Raw genomic sequence first — 23,529 nt, 5'->3', positions numbered from 1 at the left:
ACAACACGCCCCCTCAGACAAATTTGAATTAGGCGCCCTTACGCCCGCCCGCTTTAGGCTACGCCGCCGTAACTTAGCAGGCAAGTACATTGTGAATCATGTACTTGCCTCGCTAACTTACGGCGGCGTAGCTTAAATGCCTTAAGCTACGCTGCCGCAAGTATGCGCTCGCCATTCTGAATCTAGCTAATGATTTCAAACCCACCTGAATACTGGACAGGTGGCTACTTTAGCGGGACTGTGGAACCATATGTCAGAATGCGGGGCTGTCCCGCAGAATCCGGGTCTGTTGGGGGTATGCTAACATGGACACAGACAGCAAATGTTCTATACAAAACTAAAAAATATATATTGTCCAAGATAATGAAGCCACTATAAACAAATCCCAGATCTTTTATGAAGGTCAGGAATGACACTGTGCATCTTTTCCTCACAAGTAGTTCTTCTTTCATAACCTGGTGCGCTGTAAGAAAATCAGAACAGGTTTTAGAAATTGATTTTTCAAACACAAAGCAATCCATTCGCCATTCACCCTATGAGAGCCACATCACGTCTTCTGCGGCCATATAGGGACAGTCAGCGCGAAGATCTACTTCCGCTTACAACCAGAAGCCGTCCAATCGCGGCTTCTCCTCCTTGTGAGGTAAATAGGGCCACGGCGCAAGGCTGCAGCGCTATTGGTAGCTGGAGCACCAATGGCTGATTGGTCATCAGAGCTGAGGAGGGAGGGGCCAGCAGGAAAGCGTATTCCGGAGTTATCATGCAGCCTCCCTGCTTCCGGTGTGTGCTGGGATAATCTGTTGTGCAGCGAGAGCCAATTGAAGAGTCCGGGCTGGAGCTCAGGTATGGCAGTCCGCGGTGGGAGCTGTGCCGGGCTTTACCTTCTGCCCGCTGGTCTGGGGAGCTGTCATTGCTCTATGTGGGGTGACACTTGTGTGGGGAGATGACAGCTCTGTGTACAGATGTTAGAAGTCACAGTAAATACTATGGCATGGAATGGGCAGCTGTGTGTTCCATTCAATCCTTTGTAGGAGAAATCAGGAGCCGGGCAGATCCTTATTTCCTTTACCATTGTATTCCAGTGCTGATCCATTGTGGGATTGACATGGATGTGTTGCAGTATGTCTGGCAGCCTTGGTTAGATCACATTATAGTTCATTATAGAAAGGACATGTGCTATAACAACCCTGCTTGCCTGGACCTTGTTTAGGATGACCATACACCATCCAATTTTGTACCATCTCTGTAACCCCTTACTGCCCATATGATGTATATATGTGGCAGCAACAGGGTGGGTTTTAACGCCCATGTGCAACCCATATGCGTCGCTGGACGCCAAGGTTTATGTGCAGAGACTGAAAGCTTTTGTTCCCGTTAATGGGGGGACCGTCTTCTGATCATGAGGCCACCAATCGCAATGGTCATGTGATCGGCTGATCTTTTCCCACTCCCCCCCCAGCGTTCAGACTTGCTGGGGTGGGTGGGAAAGGGGTAAAGCTGTTCATACACTATACCAGTGATGGCGAACCTTGGCACCCCAGATGTTTTGGAACTACATTTCCCATGATGCTCGGCTACACTGCAGTGTAGTTGAGCATCATGGGAAATGTAGTTCCAAAACATCTGGGGTGCCAAGGTTCACCATCACTGCACTATACAGTGAGATTGTACAATCGCCCTAAGGCTGGGTTCACGATGGTGCAATGTTAGACACCGCTTGTGATTCGCTGTGCCGATCACATGCGATGCAAATTCAGCCATACAGGTTGTATGGCTGAATTCCCATTGCATTCGCACCAAAATGGTGCAGGAACCTTTTTTTTTGGTCTGCGCTCAAACCAGATTACATGGGTGTTCACACCTATGCACCATTTGGCAATTTGCACTGCGATATGCAAACCGATCTGGGGGTGTCATTAAGGGTACTTTTACACTAGGGCAGTGCCAGCGGTAGTGATAAAGCGCCACTCGTTTCAGCGGTGGTTTTAGTCCGCTTTGCGGGGCACATTTAACCCCCACTAGTGGCCGAAGAAAGGGTTAAAAGCGCTTGTGTTGCAGATCTGACTGAAGTGCTTTTTTCGGCGCTTCGGCAGTGCTACCCATTCATTTCAATGGGCAGAGCATTTTAGGTGTGGTATATGCATCGCTCCCGCACCACCCCAAAGATGCCGATTGCAGGACTTTTTTTTTCCACCCTACAAGCGCACCACCCCGGTGTGAAAGCACTCAGGCTTTCACACTGGGGAGGCACAAGAGGTGCTATTTTGAGCACTAAAACTCCTGAAAAGTGCCCCAGTGTGAAAGGGTCTAACTTTGTATTAAAAGAATCGCACAGAGCGGCCCCCGATCCTCCTCTTCTCAGGTTTCCCTCCTCTCTGTCCAGTCCCCCAATTGGAAGCAGCTTGACATAGACAGAGGAACTGGGCCCTGCCCCCCGCTTCATTGTCACTCTTTGATTGATGGCACTGGGAGCCAGTGGCCCCATCAAAACCCGGACGTGAGGGGAGAAACGATCTGCCGACGTGCACAGTGCTGGACCCAAAGGGGTCTCGGGTAAGTAAAAGGGGGCTGAAGGGGCGATGCTGACGCCTAAACATTTTATTCATTAAAGGGGTTGTAAAGGTTCATGTTTTTTCACCTTAATGCATCCTATGCATTAAGGTGAAATTAACATCTGACCGTTACGGCCCCCCCCGTTTTACTTACCAGAGCCCGTTCACCTACTACGCTTGTCCCCGACGTCCCCTTCTCCTTCTGGCCATTGATTGGCTAGAGTGGATGGATTGGTGGCAGGGAAGCCATTGGCTTGCGCTGCTGTCAATCACATCCAATGACGAGGGGTGCGGGGCCAAGTGATACAGTGAGAGGCTATGGCCGCCAGCTGTATCACGGGAGTGCGCCCACAAGAACTAACCCCCATGGGAGAGAGCTCCCATGGGGGTTAGTTCTTGCTGGGCGGAGCCTAGACAGTCGCTTAGGGGCCCCAGAAGACAAGGTTCGGGCCCCTCTGTGCAAAACGAGCTGCACAGTGGAGGTAAGTATAACATGTTTGTTATTTAAAAAAAAAAAATATCCTTTACAACCCCTTTAAGGTAACAAATGTTTAGATTTTACAACACCTTTAAGGAAAATAAATGTCACCAGCACACCAATGGAGGCAGCAAGGAGAGCCATGGGCTCCTGCTGTTGTCAATCACAGGCAGAGAGCAGGGAGGTTTGGTCAGAGCCAAGCTGCACTGTGTGTGTCAATAGACACACATAGCCCAGCTCAGGAGCAAACTTTAGCAAGCAGCTTGCTATGGGGCTTTGGCAGGGTGGAGGAGCTAGGATATGTTTATATAATGTTTTTTTCCTGTGAATGTATAAATGAAATCCAGAGCATAATCTAACCAAAGGACATGTTTAGTTTTCATTGGCCACTCCCATTAATTATGCAGACATTTTTTCAGTCATTAATTGTATGCTGATAACAATTCGGGTTGTTCAGGCATGTTAAAGGATGCAATTAGCAGACTGTTCTCGGTCTTAAAGGCACAGTTAACCTTTACCATAAAAAAATTGCCTATGCATTGCAGATAAGGGGTGTCTGTAGAAAACAGCAAACTGTGCAGGTTTGACCAAAGTTGAATAAATGCCATTGCTACAGGTGTAAGCCATTTACATACATCATGAAGCCTTACTGAAAAACTCCTTGGCATCAAGGCAGGATGGGCAGGTGCAGTCTATGGGAGTTATACAGTCAGGATTTATGAAGTACGTAAATGGCCTTCACCTATAGCAATTATTATTAAACTTTGGTCAGAGCTGCATAGTTTTTTATCCACAAATGTCACCAATCTGCATAGCAGTTTTTCAGTAAAGTGAACTCTGCCTTTTAAAGAGGAACTTTACCCCCTGCCCTATCCCCCCCCAGCCTGCTTTTTTGTTGGGCTCTCCATTGACAGACATTGGGAGCATGCCGTGCCTCTGGTTTCTGGCAGCCAGACTCATCCAGCTTACCAACCATGAAGAGGCCACAACCGCTCTCCAATCCCTCCACTGGCTCCCAATCACCCAACAAATAAAATTCACACATCACCAATCTCATCTTAGAATATCTCTTTGCTTCTTTCAAGACCACCTACTCTCCAGCTCCCTTGTCACCTCCTCCCATGCTCACCTCCAGGACTTCCCCAGAGTCTCTCCGTTTCTCTGGAACTCTCTACCCAAGCTGGCTCTCCTAGGCTGTCTGCTTTTAGGCATTTCCTGAAAACATATCTCTTTAGGGAAGACTATCCCACCTCCATGTAATAACTAAACTTTTACTTTCTCCATCAACTCGCCCCCGCATGCCTTGTACACACGATCGGTTTTCCCTGCAGTAAAAAGTTTGCTGGGAAAACCGAGAACCTGCTCGGTAGCTTTTTCCCCCTACACACAGTAAAAATGCCATGAGAGCTTTGTTCGGGAAACCCGGCTGTGTGTATGCTCCACCGCAGGTTTTCCCCATAGGTAAACTGCCGGCTTAAAAACCGTCGGGAATCCTGGCGGGAAAAAAGAGAACATATTCTCATTTTTCCCGCCGGTTTTCCTGACTGGAAAACTGCGATGGAGCATACACATGGCCGGTTTGTGAGCCCTCCTAACCCTCTTGTGCCCAATCGTTTTGAATTGAATTGTTGAATCGTACGGTCTTCCGTTAGTTTGTCAAGTGCTGTGTAAACTGTTGGCTCTATATAAATCCTGTATAAAAATAACCATAATAATTACAGGGCCGGCTTCATGAAAGAGACAGCCGGCTCCCTGATTATGCAGTGCATCTACTGCAGAACAGTGGGTCTCAACCATCGGAGACCATGAGACCAGCGCCTGGTAAATTCTTTAAAAAAAAATCTTCCATTCTCCAAAACAAATAGTCTATATTCTAATAAACCGTCCTAATGATTGTATCACTGGTCAGTTGCTGCCAGTGACATGGGCCTTAAATCGCACTGATGCACAGAGAGGTGACAGTGTGGACACACATACACAAGAAGGAAGTCATCTTGCATATGCAGAATTGGGGGGGGGGGGGTGCAAACATACATGGACATGGGGATTAGCCATTCCCCCGCTCAGGACAGTGACAAGTAGGCAACCTTTCAGGGACCTCTGCCCCTCCAAATGGCGGTGTCTACTGTTCCCTTCACATCACCATCCCACTATAGTGTCCTCTGCCCCCCCCTCCCTCTAACAGTAGTGTCTGTACCCCCCCCCCCCCCACTGCAGTGTCCTCTGCCCCCCCCATAGTAGTGTGCTGTATTCCCCCCCCCCAAAGCAGTGTCCTCTGCCCCCCTTCACATCAACTCCCCCCACTGGAGTTTGCTCAACCCCCCCCCAGTAGTATCCTGTACCCCACCCACATCGCCCCCCACTGTGGTAACCTCTTTCAACCCCCCCCCCCTCTCCCATATAAATGTCATGCCCCCACAAAATGTCCCAGAAAGGCCCAGCAGTTGAGAAACTGTAGAATACCATAAGGACTCCTGGGATGTGTGACATGAGTATCATGTGAGGCTGCAGGCAACTGACTACATCATTCTCACCTTGGCAAGAATCCAGGAAGTGTGGGGATGGTTCTCCGAGAACAGTATTAAGGTGTAATTTAAGGCAAAACTTTTTTTTCCCAGTCTTGGATAGGAGAGGGATGAGAATATCTGCCATGTTTTTATTGCGGTCTGTGCCCCTGTTATCAAGCTTCACCCTCTTCATATATCATGTTTACAATTATCCCCTGAAAGTGAAACTAAAAAAGACACATTTTATGTTGTCCTTGGAACAGTAATGGAGGTGAAGTACTCAGCAGGCTAACAACGCGTGGGGGCATGCATCGCGAAGATCGGTGGTGCGGTGTGTCAGTCTCGTGATCAGCCGTGTCCAATCGCGGCTGATCACGATGTAAACAGGAGCCGTTGATCGGACAGAGGCGAGTAGAGGAGAGCTGATCGGCAGCTCTCCTGACGGGGGGGGGGGTCTGCGCTGATTGTTTATCAGCACAGCCCCCCCGCGGATGCCCACACTGGACCACCAGGGAAGCCTCCAAAATGTATAAAAAAGAAAAGCCCAATACATGCCAATCAGTGCCAGCAAATGGGTACTGACTGGCAACATTATGGATCAGTACAGACAAGTAATGCCCATCAGTGCCACCTCATTGGTGCCACCTCATCAGTGCCCATCGTTGCCGCCTCATCAGTGCAGCCATATCGGTGCCCGTCATTGAAGAAGAAAACGTACTCATTTACAAAATGATAAAAAATTTGTTTGGGTACAATGTAGCATGACCGCGCAATTGTCATGCAAATTGCGACAGCGCTGAAAGCTGAAAATGCTAGTATGCATCACATTATGAAAGGCTTAAAGCGGAGGTTCACAGAATTTTTCAAATACTGCAGCTGCTGACTTTTAAAAAATGGACACTTACCTGTCCATCTCGCCTGCAACGTCGGCAGCCAAAGCCGAGCTACCTCTCGGCTTCCCCCTCCGCCATCCTCGGTGAGGGAATTGGGAAGTGAAGCGATGCGGCTTCACTTCCCGGTTCCCTACTGCACATGGGCGCAGTCCTCACTGGGCCCCCGCTGTGTTCTGGGAGCCGCGTGTTTCCTAGAACACAACGGGGGGGGGGGATGTGACGCGAAGGGATGGGTCTCCTGAGTCTATACCAGGAAGTGGTGTAAATACCTGTATTATACAGGTTTCTTCACCCCCTCCCCCCTGCCTGAAAGGTGCCAAATGTGACACCGAAGGGTTCCGAAAAGCTTTAACTTAAACAAAGCACTCCAGTGGGACTCTTTCACTGCTTGCAGGGCTTCTATCTTCACCCGGTCTTCCTTCCAGGTTTGCAGGCTCTGGCCCTTTAAATGGCTAAGCCATGAGGACGTCATTTCCGCACATGCACACAGGAGCCTCAGTCATGGCGCCGTCCCTTCAGAGGGCAGTGCACATGTGCCAGTGACATAACCGTAAATATCTCCTAAACATACATTTTGGAGATATTCCTTGTACCTATAGGTAAGCTTTATTATTACCAATCTCCAAAATAATATCTGCGCTAGGTCAAAATAAATAAACAAGCAGCCACTTAAAAACTGATACCAGTTGAACAAATAAAATGCAAAAAAAAAAGCAGCAGTGGTTACAATAATAATAAACAAAATGTAAAATAACATATCTGTGCAGATTGTGTGTGTGTGTATATATACCGTGTTTCCCCGAAAATAAGACGTACTCCGAAAATAAGCCTAGCGGGATTTCGACGCAAGATCGAAATATAAGACATCCCCCCCCCCCCCCCCCGAAAATAAGACGTAGCGATGGCGTGTCGAATCCCCGAAAATAAGACGTAGTGGTGGCGTGTCGTATGCGTAGCGGCGCGGGCGGGAAAACAAGACGTGATAGGCGTACTGTAGCGGAGCTCAGGAGCTGTAAAGAAGTCGTGCAGCCCTTCTTATCTGCTCCACGGTATCTCTAAGTGACCGGAGAGGTGTCGGCAGCCCCATAAATACGGTAAGGTCGGCTCCCCCTGTCAGGTGAAAGTGAAAGTAAAAAGTCTCCTCAGTGAAGTGAGGAGAAGGACGCTCTGTACTCCGGGGAAGAAGTAAAGCTGCTCCCCAGCACTGACCAGCAACAGTCTCTCACCCCACACAAACACCAGGGGATAGTTGAATAAATGTAGATTGTTGTACCATAACTGTTGTACCATACTTGCCGGTAAAAAAAAATAAGACCTCCCCCGAAAATAAGCCATAGTGTGATTTCTGGAGGAAAAATAAATATAAGACAGTGTCTTATTTTCGGGGAAACATGGTATATGTGTGCGTGTGTGTGTGTGTGTGTGTGTATGTATGTATGTATGTATGTATGTATGTGTATACACACACACACGACAAAGTGATCAAGGAGCCTTCACTCATATACGATCCACTCCCTAAATGGTGCACAAAAACTTCCAATCCATTGTGCAAAGATGATCCAGGACCATGTGAAGTAATCCTATGCACCTCTTACCAGATCAGCTGGACTACTAGATTATAAATGGTCAGCATAACAGAAGCGATTCCATAAACCATTTCAGCAGCTCCCAGCATCGAGATCACCAGTGAAAAAATAAGACAAACTCGCATAGTGAAGTATGTAATGAACTCCATCCACTTATTCAATGACAGCTCCAATGTAACAAAAAAAAACACTAGATCCCATCCCTGTGCAGATCAAAATTCTTTAGCAGGCTGATAGCTCAAAAATAGCAAGGCGGTCAGGCGGGTGATCGCTGTACTAGATCATACTTTTTGTTCTCCAGGTAGCTTATGTCAATCCAGGCACAGGGGTCGTGGACACTATTGGGGGGTGGGCAGTGTATTACAGCACAGAGCGGGGGAAGTACATTTCCTGTCTGTGTGCACCTGTATTGAAGAAGGATGTCAATTTTCGATGCTGGGAGCCATTGTCAATCATAGGTAGGGGGAGTAACGGACTATGTCAGTTACAGGCACCCTTTGCACAGACACGGCACCCTGTAACTCCAGAAGATAGTTGCTACAAGCATGGATCTTCTTCCATACCTGGCGTATTCCATTTTCAAAATGGAATTAGAGGGTCTGGCAGGATCACCAGGTATCAGAACTATATGAGGCTACAGTTAAAAACAACTGCATGGACATGGAGACATATACACTAATTTACCAAATGTATTGGGGTGCCTGCCTTTACGCGCACATGAACTTTAATGGCATCCCAGTCTCAGTCCGTAGGGTTCAATATTGAGTTGGCCACCCTTTGCTGCTAAAAAGAGCTTCAATTCTTCTGGGAAGGCTGTCCACAAGAGTGTGTGTATGGGAATGTTTGACCATTCCTCCAGAAGCACATTTTGTGAGGTCAGGCACTGTTGTTGAATTAAAGGACTGGCTCGCAGTCGCTCTAATAATCCCAAAGGTGTTCTATTAGGTTTGAGGTCATGACTCAGGCCAGTCAAGTTCCTCCACCCCAAACTTGCTCAACCATGTCTTTATGGGCCTGGTCCTATTCATTTGATGGAGGGGGGATTATAGTATGGGGTTGTTGAAGGGACAATTTTATGCTCCCAACTTTGTGGGAAAATTTGGGGGATGGTCCCTTCCTGTTCCAACATGACTGTGCACAAAGCAAGGTCCATAAAGACACGGCTGAGTGAGTTTGTGGTGGAGGAACTTGAACTAGAACACCTTTGGGAGGAATTGGAGCATAGCCTGCGAGCCAGGCCTTCTTGTCCACATCAGTGCCTGACCTCACAAAATATGCTTCCGGAATTCCCATAGACACACTCCTAAACCTTGTGGACAGCCTTCCCGGGAGAGTTGAAGCTGTTATAGGTGCAAAGGGTGGGCCAACTCAATATTGGACCCTATGGAATAAGGCTGGGATGCCATTAAAATGTATTTGTGTGTAAAGGCAGGTGTCACAATACTTTTGGTAATATAGTGTATATGAAATGATACATTTTAGGGTACACTTTTGACAAGTAAGCTTAAGCCTACGTAGCCAGCCTGCTCAGGGCTTCAACATTTCATCAAGGTGTTGATTGCTGTAGTTCACCAGTCCATTCAACTCTGTTGCGTCTCCTATATAGCTAAACACTTCTACTGCAGTCCATTTGCATCTCTCACATATAAAAAGCTGATGTAATAACATTTTCACACTAAAATGTTTCTCACAGCCATAAAACGGGAAGTAACCTAGCTGACCGGAATAGTTTCACTTACTGTCTAGAATGTCGTTTTAAAGCTGTCCATGCTGAGGTGATTTTCTCTCAGTTTGAAGACGTTTGTTCTATCTGTCTGCCAGCTGGGGGGGCCATTCTTACCAGGAAGGCCTGTTCTGATGTGTTTGTGTGAATGGGCTGCCAATGCACCAGAAGGGACCAAAAATTCCTCCTACGCCAAGTTTGGTGAGTGTGGCACATTGTGGCTACCTAGGGAAAGGCCACAGTTCTAGGTTGTAGAGCCAAAAAAACGTTTGGTTATGGCTTTGGAAAGCCAGTCCAGGTATGATGTGACAGTTTTTGTGTGTGTTTTCTTTTTTATGTTATTACTTTTTGATGACAAGGGTTGTCTCACTGTGGCATGGTGACTAGAAAAGCATTTTTATTCTATCATTATTGTAGTTTCTGTTTTGGCCAATATAAGAAAAAAAGCATAACCTTGCAGTGAGGAGCAGAATGTGACTTCCTTTTTGTCATTTACATGGCAAAAGTTTTCACATACAGCACAGAAATTGTTAGCAATTCTTTTGCTAAAATGTGTGAAATAAGACCACCACTAAGGCCGGGTACACACGAGAGGATTTATCCGCGGAAACGGTCCGGGGGACCGTTTCCGCGGATAAATCCTCTGGCGGATTTTGATCTCATGGTTGTACTAACCATGAGATCAAAATCCCCGCGGAATTCCGTCGGGGGGACGTGTGCGACGCTGTGATATATGGACTTCCACGCATGCGTTGAATCATTACGACGCATGCGGGGGATGGATTCGGACGGATTGATCCGGTGAGTCTGTACAGACCAGCGGATCAATCCGTTGGACTGGATTCCAGCGGATCGATTTCCTAGCATGTCAAGAAATTTTGATCCGCTGGAAATCCATCCCCGGGGACAAAAAACAGCGGAAACGGATCCGCTGGATCGTACGCACCAGGGGATCTATCCGCTGGAACCGGTCCGCGGATCAATTCCAGCGGATCGATCCTCTCGTGTGTACGGGGCCTTAGACATTTAACCACTTGACCTCCAGAAGATTTATCCCTCCCTTCGTGACTAGGCCATTTGTTTGCGGTATGGCACTGCGTTACTTTAACTGAAAATTGCGTGGTCATGCGACACTGTACCAAAATGAAATTGAAATTTATGTAATTCAACCCCCCCCCCCCCCCCCCCGCTAATAGCTTTCTTTTGGTGGTATTTGATCACCACGTGTTTCTTTATTTTTTGCGCTATAAACAAAAAAAAGACTTTTTCAAGGCACTGTATAGTAGGGGGAATGAAGAAGGAATATAGCCGCCCTTTAATAGGACGCCAGATCACAGAATAAAAAGGAATATAAAGAAAGCATGTAAAAATCTGCTTTTTTTTTTTTTTTCTTTCTAGCTGATTACTTAACTTCCAAACATTATTATATATTTTCTGAAAGCAAATGTCAAGGAGAGAAAATGGTGGTTGTTGCTAGTTTTTTATGCCACACGATATTTGCGCAGCTGTTTATCAAATGCAGGTTTCAGGATAAAATACACTTTAATTAATTTTGGTGCACACAAACACAATATAATGCTAAGCTGTTGGGTAAAATATAAAGGATGATGTTATGTTGAATACATATATAACAAAGATGTCACCCTTTAAAATTGTGCACGCCTGTGGAATTGCACCAAACTACAGTAAATAAAAATCTCCATAGGTGATGCTTTAAAGCGGGAGTTCACCCATTTATAAAAAAAAAAAATTTCTCCCCTTAGCTTCCTGCTCGTTTGGTCTAGGGGAATCGGCTATTTGTATTAAAATATGATCCGTACTTACCCGTTTTCGAGCTGCATCTTCTTCCGTCGCTTCCGGGTATGGGTCTTCGGGAGCGGGCGTTCCTTCTTGATTGACAGCCTTCCGAAAGGCTTCCGACGGTCGCATCCATCGCGTCACTCGTAGCCGAAAGAAGCCGAACGTCGGTGCGGCTCTATACTGCGCCTGCGCACCGACGTTCGGCTTCTTTCGGAAAATCGTGACGCGATGGATGCGACCGTCGGAAGCCTCTCGGAAGACTGTCAATCAAGAAGGAACGCCCATTCCCGAAGCCCATACCCGGAAGCGACGGAGAGGATGCATCTCGTAAACGGGTAAGTACTGCACATATTTTAAAATAAATAGCCGATTCCCCTAGTAAAAACAAGCAGGAATCTAAGGGGGAAAAGTGCCCTCTAAGGGTGAACCCCCGCTTTAAAGCGGATGTCCGCTGAAAAAAAAAATATTAAAAGTCAGCAGCTACAAATACTGCAGCTGCTGACTTAATATTGGCACTCTTGCCTGTCCTGGAGTCCAGCACCGTCCGCAGCAGAGGATGAGCCATCGTCATAACTCTGCTACCCCCCCGCCATCCTCGTGAGGGAACTAGGAAGTGAAGCGCTCCGGCTTCACTGCCCGGTTCCCTACGGCGCATGCGCGAGTTGCGCTGTGCCTGCTGATTGGCTCCTGCTGTGCTCTGGGAGCCGAGTGTTCCCAGAACACAATGGGACGGGAGGTGACGTCCTGCCCACAGACTGTGGCCGGAAGTGGGTGCAAATACCTGTCTTTAGACAGGTATCTGCACCCCCCTCCCCCCTGAAAGGTGTCAAATGTGACACCGGAGGGGGGGAGGGTTTCCGATCAGCAGGAGTTCCACTTTAGGGTGGAGCTCCGCTTTAACCACTTCATTACTGGGCAATTAAACCCCCTTTCTGCACTGATTACTGTATAGATGTGACTGGCAGGGAAGGGGTTAACACTAGGGGGTGAGGAAGGGGTTAAATGTATTCCCTGGGTGTGATTCTTACTGTAGGGAGGGGACTGACTGGGGGAGGTGACCGATGCTGTGTCCCTATGTACAAGGGACACAGCATCGGTCTCCTCTCTCCCTGACAGGACGTGGAGCTCTGTGTTTACACACAGAGCTCCACATCCCTGCTGTCACTGACGATCGCGGGTACCTGGCGCACATCGCGGCCGCCAGGCACGCGCTCCGGCATCTAAGTGATGCGCCGGGCACAGTTTTTCCCCGCTGCGCGCCCCCGGCAGTTGAGAGCCACGCTGTGGACGTCTTTCGTCTACAGCGCGGGTCTCAAGTGGTTAAAAGCCTTTACAGGTTACAAGTTTAGCATTAAACAGGACGCCTGCTGGTAGGATTATTGCTCTAGCTCTGATGTTCATGGGAATACCTTACATGTGTGGTGGGATAAACATGTGGGACCTACGTATGCCTTTGCACATTAGCACGACGTGATGGGGGTTCTTTACATTTATTTATTATTTACTTTGTTTAACCGCTTGCCGACCGCCGATGTGCATCGGCAGAATGGCACGGCTGCGCATATTGTACGTCCCCTTTTAATATGCACAGCCGTGGATCGCGCACTCTGTGACCGCGCCCGAGGAACCTGCGGACCCGATCGCCGCCGGTGGCCCGCAATCGGGTCATAGAGCTGAGCAAACCTCTCCCCATGCTTACTAGTCAGACTGTCACTGATCGTCTGTTCACCCTGTCATAGGGAACAATGATCAGTGACATCACACAGTAAGAATCACTCCCTTAGGGCACACTTAACCCCTTCAGCGCCCCCAACAGGTTAACCCCTTCACTGCCAGTGAAGGAGCCGAGAGAGCCGCCATGGGTCCCCAGAACAGGAGGATTGGGGCCACTCTGTGCAAAACGAACTGCACAGTGGAGGCAAGTATGACATGTTTATTTAAAAATATAAAAAAAATAATGAACCTTTACAACCACGTTAAGCAGAATGTTTGTTTGTAAACCTGTGCTGGGGAACTATTAAAAAATGTCTGGCTTTGGCTTTATAAAGCGGAGATATTCCGGACAGTCTATCTAGAATTTCCAAGGGCCTGGCTGCTTTGTTCTTTACTTCTCCTTTTTTGTTGTTGTCGTAGTCACTGCGTCTGTGTCTAGGAAATAGACAGCCTAGTCCACAGTCCTAGTCGAGCACAACTATATTCACGCTATGTATCCTTCTCCTTTTTTTTATTTATTTATTTTTGTTCATTTTTTTATTTTTTATTTTTTTTATCTTTTTTATTTTTCTTTCTTTCTTTTTATTTTTTATTTTTTTAACACAGGTACTTGTAATATATTTCTCGCTATTCTTGAGTATAAAAGGATTCTGGTCTCGCCAAGGCTCATTGGGTGCAAAAATCATCTTTTCACTTTTGACATTTGCTTTGGAGACAGGGACAGCTTGGCAGGGGACAGGGACAATGCCTGCAAAGAGGCTGCAAAGGAAATTGGCAAGCACCTCTTTTGAGGTCATCATGGCCATTGGTGCCAGTGTTACCATGTCTAGTACGAATTGTTGCTGTTTATCTCTGCCCTATAAAAATCTAACCCCTTTGACTGCAAAAGACATTTCTTTGCCCTCCGCTAGTTGCTTCTCCATAGGTTGGTAGTGATGTGCACCTGATCATACTGCCTGTGTGTTTTTGTATGTGATGGATATGATCTTAATTACCATAGAACATTTGTAAGACTGGAAGTGCCTATGCAATGTGGCTGCTGATTCTCAAAATCCTAGATCTTACGCAAGCTCTGGCATCCTGAGTAGAATGTTTTGCTCCAAGTTGACCATAAATTTGCTTTTTGGTCAACACAAAGGCCACACCACCATCCTCCTCTGATGTCGCCGTTTTTAACCGGAGGAAGTTCTTGCTTCCTGTTTACCAATCATCACTACAACATACTCAGACGTCAAACCCACCACTAAAATACTAAGTAAGTAGTAGATCAAGTTAGTATTTCTGAAAGTAGATGGATGAGATGGAGGACAGTCTAAGATTTCACCTCCTGCTGAGACTGCAAATACAAATAAGCCATTCAGCCAACAGTGTCAGCTGCTTATACTTTGCCACTGGGTTGTAAATTGCAGCACCTACTTGTTGCAGGCATATTCTTAGAGGAGAGTCCTGGAAAGTAATGTTTTCAGAGGGACCATATTGTCGTATACATGCTGCATTCTGGTGTGTTAAAAAATAATAATAATTTGAATACACTGTTGTGGGAGACACACTGCTGCAAAATCTCCAGGCCGGACTTTTATTCATTCCTACTTTTAGGCTCAGTTCACATTACTGCGATGGGCTTTTCATGCAATTTTCAGTGCCATTTTTGTAATGCGACTTTGATGCAAGTTTGGATGTGGTTAGCATATTCTGTATTCTGTTCATTGATGTGAACGGGCACCATTGACAATGTGACTTCCCTTGTCATGTGACTTCCCTTGTCATGTGACTTCCCTTGTCATGTGACTTCCCTTGTCATGTGACTTCCCTTGTCATGTGACTTCCCTTGTCATGTGACTTCCCTTGTCATGTGACTTCCCTTGTCATGTGACTTCCAGTGGATGTTAAGCCACTCTCATCCTTTCTAAACTACTGCCATAGTGCTGATCTATAAGGATATACATACCTCCTGCATGTATCCTTACCTGTCAAATGTCTCCCCTCTGTCTGTTATAAGAACTGAAAACCTGCAGATTCTGTGGGTGGGTCTGTTGTCTGGAGCTCGGTGGGTGGAGTTGTGATGTCAGTAGACTCCCCACCCACCTCTACACTCCCCTTGTCCACATGCATTTTCTCCTGTTTATTCCTTGCACTAAATTCTGCTATGATCACTAACATCCAGTTAAAATCCAGAAAAGTAACCACATGACTTTAGAAAAGGAGTGGGGGTGGGAATTAAAAAATAATGCCTGTCTCCAGGCTAGTGCATGAGATATGTAAATAACCTGTCACTCACAGCAAGAGGGAAGAACGGACAAAAGTTTTCTCCAGTTTGTCCGTTTATCTCACTGAAAAAATAAGAGGATTGCTCAGAGCTGGATTAACTGTGGCAAGACTGGGCACAGATGATAGGAAATCTGACATTGTGACAGCAAAAAAAATAAAAATTTGGGGTACATCCACTTTAAGTCTCAACAGAAATCGCAACAATGTGAACCAGCACTTGTCCGTTTCAACAGTCTTGGCTATGTTGGATATGGCAGCAGCATGGATAAGTCGGTTTAAAAGGATTAGCATAAAAATGTAGGTATGGTTTTATTTTTTTTTTATTTTTTTTTCAACCGACAAAAAATAAATGAATAAAAATAACAAAAAAAGCTTGGTGGAAAGCACTGCTTCCTTGCAGCAATTGGGTACTCAATTTGAATACCACCCAGGACATTATCTACAAAGTTTGCATGTTCTTCCTGTACGTGTGGGTTTCCTCTTGGTGCTTTGGTTTCCTCTCGCACTCCATAGACATGTAGGTAGGTTATTTGGTACTTTCTTAACTGGCCCTAGTGTGTGTGTGTGTGTGTGTGTGTGTGTGTGTGTGTTGCAGGCTCCTTCAGGGCAGAGACTGTGAATGTACAGTATGTAAAGTGCTGCAAAAATGGTTGGCATTATATAAATGCCAGTGATAAATACATAGAGGAATACATGGGGTGCATGTGTAAATGGCCCCTACGAATATTTACGATTTGGCCAAGTTCATCCGATCCTCTTGGCGCACCACCTGCAACAAAGAAAAATCAATATTCATACCCTTTTGCACAGGTGTCTTTGGGGTTCAGTGAAGTCATAAGTCTTCTGCTTTTTCTTTCTCTGGAGGTGGGCAGATGCTACATACGATCGAAATTTGCGACAAAAGTTCGATGTGAGTTTTTGGTCGGAGATTCCGACCGTGTGTAGGCCCCATCGGACATTTTCTGTCGGAATTTCCGACAGCAAAAATTTCAGAGCTGGTTCTCAAATTTTCAGACGGAATTTCTGACAAGAACTTTTCCCAATCTTCTGAATGCAATTCCAAAAAAACACGCATGCTCAGAATCAAGTAGACGCATGCTCGGAAGCATTGAACTTCATTTTTCTCGGCTCGTCGTAGTATTGTACGTGACCGCGTTCTTGACGTTCGGAATTTCTGACTACATTTGTTTGACCGTGTGTATGCAACACAAGTTTGAGCCAACATTCCGTCGGTAAAAAAATCCACGGTTTTCTTGTCGGAAATTCCGATCGTGTGTACGTGGCATAAGCACACACAAGTCCTGCCTAAGAGAAGAACCATTAATGTGTTTTATTTAGAGCTGCACGATTAATCGTCAATCTTTATCGCAATCTTTTTCCCGTTGCGATTCTTGACACAGGGTTTCACGATCTTTTGACATGAAAATAATTTTTTTCTCTGCACTTTGGTATGCAAAGAATTTCCTGTCTGCTCTCAGCCAAAAGTCAAAGTTTGGGCAATCTGCCAAGTTTTGAAAACATTCTTTATCAGTGGAAAGTTACTAAACATTGTAAGAATAAACTTCTGTATGTAAATTAGGAACGTTTAACCACTTAAACACCAAACCTTTTTCTGACAGCTCTTCAAGTTAAAATCATTATTTTTTTTTGCTAGAAAATTACGTAGAACCCCCAAACATTATATAATTTTTTAGTAGAGACCCTAGAGAATTAAATGGCGGTTGCTGCAATATTTTATGTTGCACTGTATTTGAGCAGCAGTCTTTTTAAATGCAATTTTTTTGGAAAAATTAAATTGAATTAAAAAAAAAAAAAAAAAACTAGCAAGTAAAGTTAGCCCATTTTTTTTTTTTTTTTGTATAAATGTGTAAGATTTTGCGCCGTGAGAATCGTGAGAGAATCGTGATCTTCATTCTAAGCAAAAAAAATGTGATTCTCATTTAGGCCAGAATCGTGCAGCTCTAGTTTTATTACTATATGTACTGTATTTTCCGGCGTATAAGACGACTTTTTGGATGCAAAAAATGCATCCAAAGTCGTGGGTCGTCTTATACGCCGGGTACGGTCTCCGTGCAGCTGCGATCGTTCATGATTTCAAAGCCGCGCCGTCTTCTCAGTGTGTTCTGTGATAGGCGGAACACAAAACTTCCCAGCAGCGCCTCTGTTCTGTGTTCCGCCAATCACGGATGCCTTCTCATCCTCGGACGAGATGAGAAGGCATCCGTGATTGGCGGAACACAGAACAGAGGCGCTACTGGGAAAATTTGTGTTCCGCCAATCACAGGACACGCTGAGAAGACGGCGCGGCTTTGAAATCATGGACGCTCGCAGCAGACGGAGACTGTCACTGGCCTGCAAAACGTGAGTGATGGCACAGTGGGGGGGAAAGTGTGGGCAAGTGATGGCACTGTGTGGGCAAGTGATGGCACTGTGTGGGCAAGTGATGGCACTGTGTGGGCAAGTGATGGCCCTGTGTGGGCATGTAATGTGATGGCACTGTGGGGGCATGTGATGGCACTGTGGGGGCATGTGATGGCACTGTGGGGGCATGTGATGGCACTGTGGGGGCATGTGATGGCACTGTGGGGGCATGTGATGGCACTGTGGGGGCATGTGATGGCACTGTGGGGGCATGTGATGGCATAGTGAGGCTTGAAAAAAGCCTGTTTCTGTCAGCGGTTGTTCTGACTAACCCTCAGCTTCCAGAAAGACTAGTAGGAAGGGGGTAGTCTTATACGGCGAGTATATCCCAAAACCAAAATTTTTCCTGGAAAATTAGGGGGTCGTCTTATACGCCAAGTCCGTCTTATACGCCGGAAAATAGGGTATATTATTTATAGTTTTATTATTTATAATTTAATATAATACTTAAAGGAATAATAATCATCTATATTATAATTAATTTTTATACTGTAGTTTAAAAATGCCTTGTGCTTGCTTTGCCTTATTACATTTCACCTAGTTACTGGTACTTGACCTTCCTCATTTTCTTGGCTAACCTCCACTTAATGCCCTATCCAATGAGAATGTCATTAAAGGCCACTGAGCCAATGTAATGCCAGTGGAATGCCAGTTTGCTGAGCTTAGCAATAAAGTCATCTAGTTGTGGCCCAGTGATGAGGGAAATTGAGGGGGGCACAGAATAAACAACTTTGGCTAGTAAAGGTAATGGTAGACATGCTGCTGTCATTGCTGTTAATCAAGACTCTACTTATAAAAAGTTTAAACGTCTATTGTTTGCCCCGACATGAACTGATTGCAAAAGTCATCAGAAGAATCTGTGATTTCATCACTTGTATTAACAAATCTGAAGTATGCAGCAGAACACTTGGCCAGGGGCGTTTTTGAAACCAGGTGATGTGATGAAAAACCATCTCCAAAAGTTGAAGAAAAAAATAACGTAGCAACTGTTAAATAATTGCACTCATAAAACACTGCTTTGAGGTTATACCGGAAACTGTTTATAGAAAAATACACGTAATAGAAATGGGAGCTTATATTTGGGCTGCCTGGGGCATACTGACCATGCTGCCACTTTGTTTAGCTCTACCAGGGAAGCTGGGATATGAGGAATGCTGGCTTTCTGATCAAAATTTCCAACAGGCCACAGGCCCTACCTTCTCCGATTCCAGCTGTAGGCAAGAGGTGAGGTTGGCTGAACTACTGCGTGGCTACAAAGGAATCTGGACACCATATGCTAGCAGGTTCTAAATCTGGTATTTCTAATGCAACAAGTGGTTAAAGTGGTTGCAAATGCATTCTATACATGACAGTTTAAAACCCCACAGCCCCCCTAATACTCACCTGAGCTCCCTCTCAATCCAGCGACATACACAGGAGCCTTGGCTGTCCCGGATCTCTTTCCTTAATTGGCTGAGACACCGCAGAGGGAACCAATGAGGAGAGAGCAGGGGTGGGGCAAGCCATAGCTCTGTGCCTTATGGACACGCACACCGGGGCTCGGGAGCAAGCACACACCAGTGACCCCAAAGCGAGCTGCTTGCTAGTGGGGGCACTAGTCAAGGAGGAGGAGCCAGGAGTGCTGGTGGGAGACCCGAGAAGATCAGGGTTGCCCTGTGCAAAACCACTGCACAGAGCAGGTAAGTATGGCATGTTTGTTATTTTTATATATATATTTTTTTAAAAGCTGATGCTGTAATATCACTTTAAATATACTCAAAAATATTCACTAAACCGGCTATGAAAAAGGAGGTAAATATAATGTTATTCATTTCCTGGGCACAGGTTCGGTTTAAATTGAAAAAAACTAAATGTGCTGTGTGGGCACTGGGGAGGTGCCTCCACATACCTGCAACAGCTTTTGTTGTCTCCTTTACATCTGAATGCTGGTCTGTTCCAAATGGACAAAGTTCTGGTGCATCAATATACCGTAATGATAATTTCTCTGTTGGAATTAATAAAGTATTCTCAATCTAAATTTAAATTGGAACGATAGGTAAATATATTTTTTTGGGCTAGGGTAAGGGAGGGTTATAACCTGTCCGTTTTTTTTTTTGCCATCTGCATCCCATTTAGAAGATTTTCATTTGCTTCCTGTTCCATAGTCAAAACCAGGAAGTAAGGGAATCCCCTGAGGCCCTCCAGGTCACCAGAACTAGTGTCCCCTTTTCTTCAAATTTTTCACGTTCCTTTTCTGGGAACAACCCAAAATGAGTGTGTTTTTTGTTTTTGTTTTTTTACTTTCACTTTCCATGATAATGATAAATGGGACAAATAGAGAGGGGGTGAATCTCCCTAATTGGGGCAGAGGTAGAAATAAAAACATAATAGATATTCTAATCCCTCTCCACTTTATCCAAATCTGAAAAACAAAGTTTTGACTTTAGTTATACTTTAAAGCGGCGGTTCACCCTCAAAATGAACTTTCCGGCATCCTTAAAGCGGAAGTAAACCCATCAATTTAACAGTTTGAAAAAGCAGTTACATTCCTGGCATGCCGGCAATGCTAACTTTCACATTCGTTGTGCTCTCAACCAAACTGTCAAACCATCCAATGGCTGGTGTCATAACTGATCACATGTGCAGCATCATGGCAGTTGAAGATTAAACAGAGGCCAAGATGCACCATAGCAGCCGTCAATCAACTCCTCTTCGCTTAGAAACGCCCATTCCCCGCAGGATTCCTCGCTCGGAGCCGGAAAACAAGGGCTCATATAACGATAAGTACAAGTAAAAAAAACAGCATACTGCAGATGTTAGCAGTATGCTACAGCTAATGTCAAAAAGTGGATTTTTGGGTGAACCTCCGCTTTAACCCTCAATGTTCAACATTCAGAAGTTATTCCAAGCTTTTGGAATCCTAACCCTCTTGCATTGCATTATACGACTCTGTGCACACTACTGGACATTTTGCTAACTCTCCTGGCCTCCTTGTCAGCAGCAGAGTTTTGGCAGAAAAACAGCTTGACGTTTGTAAACGCGTTTGGACATGTAAGCGCTTGGACATTTAATTAATTTTGTTGGTTAACGCTCAAGTGCGGAATGCATCTTGCACTTAGGTGCCTTTAGGCACATCAAGCTTTTTTCTGCCAAAACTCTGCTGCTCCTGGACACACTGGCTGTGTTTTGTTTTTTTTTTTTCCCTACCTCTGAACTCCTCTAAAGGGCCTATGTGTGCATGGGCACATAGACCAACATGCAGGGGCATTTTTAAACAAATAGCCAGGCTACTTTCCTTCAGACTTTAGGGGGCTGGAGCGTGGCCAGTGAGTGTACACAATGCCCTATAGTTGGTGTCAGTGGAAGACCTAATGCACCGTCATTGGTTTCGATAAGAGGAATGGTGCCCCACTATTGGTGTCAGTGGAAGGGATAGTGCCCCCTCATTTGTGTCAGTGGAAGGGATATTGCCTCAAGGGTGAAATAAAGGCAAGCAAAGGGCCACAGTTTTGAAGACCACTGGATCAGAGTCAGGAAGAAGAAATAAAAATGCCAAATGCCCCTAGTAGGAGGAGAAAAAACATTCAGTGTGCATGAGGCCTAAGGCCCCTTTCACACGGACGGATAGAATGGTGCTTTTAGCTCTAGTTTTCTACCGCAGCTAAAAGCACACCATGCTTTCCTATGGCCCCATTCACACACAACGTTTAGCTGCGATTTCGTTGCATGCGGTTTGGTGCCAATAGAAAAAATAGATTTGAATGTGTCCAGGTGCGATTTAGCGCAGCTATATGCAGTTAACCGCAGGTAATCGCAGTCTTTTGTGTCAACTGCGGATAGCAGCGTGATAAAAAAAAAAAGAACAGGAAGCACATCATAATAAAAATAAATAAAAAGGGTTGCTATGGAAATGACTACCGCAGCTAAACGCGGCCGCATGTAATCGCAATGTACAAATGCAGCTAATCGCAGTGCCCAGAGCCTTGAATTTCACTGACAATGTACATGCTTTTAATTGCGGCAAAACTGCTGTCCGTCTGAAAGGGGGCCTAACTGTTCTATCAACCTTTTAATTTGCAAAGCACTGTGTACACTGTTGGCACTCTAAAAATTCAGTATTTTAATAATAACCCAAAGCAAATAACCTAATTCTAAAAGTAACCATGGCCCTAATCCTTGCATACAATGTTTTGCACGTATCCTGAAACTGAAAGCAACTCGGTTGACAAAAAAAAAAAGCAGCTTCTCAAAGAAGAGTTGCAATTCTCACAAGTCTGATCCTCACTCTGTTGCAGTTCTCTGCAGGGCCATAGTAGTGATATAGCGGCTTGTGGCTCGAACCTTTGGGCTGGTGTAGCTCTGCAAGAGAAAGAAGGGTGGAGTCGCTGGTGGTGAGAGTGATCTTAGTTTACTGCTTTTTTATTTTTGCGAGTGTCACTTCAACAAATCACCGAGAAGTAGTGAACCTTGTACGATGAAGTATCGAGGTTATTCTGATGGTTAAAGAAAATCTTGGATGTTTGCAATTTTCAAAAGCAAAGATAATTTTTAACAATTTCAGATTGAAAAACGACTTATATTGAGATCATATGCATTCTGTCATTTAACTACCGTATATACTCGCGTATAAGCCAAGTTATTCAGCTGGACTTTGGGGACCCGGTATTGGACGGCCGTAGGTCCCCTGGACCCCAAACTTGCCACACATGTAGCCCCACTCTTCCTCTACAAGTGTGCAAAGTTTGTTGTATGGGGGACCTACGGCCGGGGAGCTCCGATTTTTTAAACACGGGCACCCCTTCCATAGACTCCCATGTTAAATGGTAATTTCTCCGGTACAGGCCGGTCGTAGGTCTCATGGACCCAGAAACTTGGCACAAATGTAGCCCCATTTCTCCTCTATAAGGCCGCATTCACACCACGTTTTCGGTTGTTTTTTCTGGCGTTTTGTCGCGTGTATTCATACAGCGTTGTCCGACGTTTTTGAACTTCGTCGTTTTTTATTTTAGCCAATAGGAAAAATGATTATCTCTTTCATCACTGGTTGCTATGTTTGTAGATTTTTTTTTATCTTCTTCCTGGGTGAATGTTCTATTTCACAGAACAGATTGAAGCGACAAAACGCCTGTAGAAATGCTCGTTGTCGCGCTAGACGCTTGAATTGAGCGTTTCCATTAGTTTCTATAGGAATGCAAACGTTCAAAAACGCCCAAATCCACCCGATTCTACAAAAAAGGGTCCAGAACTTGTTTGAGCTTCAGGCGTTCGGCTTCAGGCGTTTTGGAGTGGAGATATGAACCATCTCCATAGAGAATAATGTATTTTTTCCCCTCTAGCGTTTTATAGCTTCAGGCTACAAAACGCTCAGGTGTGAATGCAGCCTAAGTGTGCAAAGTTTGTTGTCTGGGGGATGATGATTTTTCAAAGCCGGGCACCCCTTCCATAGACTCCCATGTTAAATGTCAGTCTAGGCATGGGCACAGTGAGGCATGCAGATGGACACCTAGGCTTATACTTGAGTCAATAAGTTTTCCCATTTTTTTTTTTTTTGGGTGCCTCGGCTTATATTTGGGTCGGCTTATACTCGAGTATATACAGTAATATGAAGT

The 23,529-nt window shown here is 45.4% G+C and overlaps 1 protein-coding gene across 1 annotated transcript in view; it reads left to right on the top strand.

Moving 5' to 3' along the window:
- The first annotated feature begins 669 nt into the window (after positions 1-669).
- The window catches only part of LOC120927217 (choline/ethanolaminephosphotransferase 1), an 85,922-nt gene continuing 63,062 nt past the window's right edge, over positions 670-23,529 (top strand). Inside the window, exon 1 of the mRNA XM_040337751.1 lies at positions 670-843. The gene's annotated coding sequence lies outside the window, so the exon portion shown is untranslated. The remainder of the gene's footprint in view (positions 844-23,529) is intronic.

The sequence above is a fragment of the Rana temporaria genome, chromosome 2, assembly GCF_905171775.1.
Source record: "Rana temporaria chromosome 2, aRanTem1.1, whole genome shotgun sequence".
NCBI lineage: Eukaryota > Metazoa > Chordata > Amphibia > Anura > Ranidae > Rana > Rana temporaria.
This window is presented reverse-complemented; position numbering and strand designations above follow the sequence as displayed.